The 781-nt window shown below is 40.5% G+C and overlaps 1 protein-coding gene across 4 annotated transcripts in view; it reads left to right on the top strand.

Annotated features, from left to right (window-relative positions):
• The window catches only part of fermt2 (FERM domain containing kindlin 2), a 40,248-nt gene that overhangs the window by 2,661 nt on the left and 36,806 nt on the right, over positions 1-781 (top strand). The gene's annotated exons all lie outside the window — the stretch shown is intronic.

Genomic DNA, 781 nt, shown 5'->3' with positions numbered 1-781 from the left:
CATTCCAAGGTTTTATTCCCTGCCCATGGTGCTGTTTTTAGCTCTTCTGTTAGAGAGTCACATAATTGAGGTCTTTGTTCCGTGCGGTCATATGTGCTGAGCAGCATCTATGCTAGGCAAGTGCCGTGGGGCTGCATGAATTCATTTGTACTGTCACCCCAGCTCCACTCCAGTCCTGGCCTTATCCATTGTTTGAGTTGTGTTCATGCATTTTGTTAAGGTCTTTTTGAAAGTTATGACTTTTCTTAGTATGACGACTTCACTGTGGTGTAGTGTGAGGGAGAACTTTTCTTTCGTCAGTTGGTCTTTGTATCATAATCGTTGGATCTACAAGGGCTAACAGCCAAGTAGCCTTATTACCGCTTTAGAGTAGAATAGAAATGAAAACTAGCTACATGTGCTTGGATTTTTTTTTTTGTTGTACTGTAGTTCTATCAATTTGTATTGAGGACCTGTTAACATCATTAATAATGTGTGAGGGGAGTTGATTTATCTTTGTTTTCACTATTCCTACTTTCTGTTTTCCTTTTCTTCTTAATGATGCTCTTTTGCTGATGACATTTTCTTCTGAAGGTTCCTGTGGCGTGAGGTCTTCACATCAACAGCTGATAGTGGTTTTGATTTGTTGATTGTTGACTGTTGTTGTACCAAAGTCCTACTACGGGCTGCACGATAAATCGTTTTGTGAGCATGATTTAGTTCATTGTGTGATTTCGGTCTTGCGTGACAATGATTCTGCCATGTCTTCATTAGCAGGGAAATGCCTTGCATCAAGCCAAGG

Source organism: Monopterus albus, unplaced genomic scaffold (genome assembly GCF_001952655.1).
Source record: "Monopterus albus unplaced genomic scaffold, M_albus_1.0 scaffold141.1, whole genome shotgun sequence".
Taxonomy (NCBI): Eukaryota; Metazoa; Chordata; class Actinopteri; order Synbranchiformes; family Synbranchidae; genus Monopterus; species Monopterus albus.
This window is presented reverse-complemented; position numbering and strand designations above follow the sequence as displayed.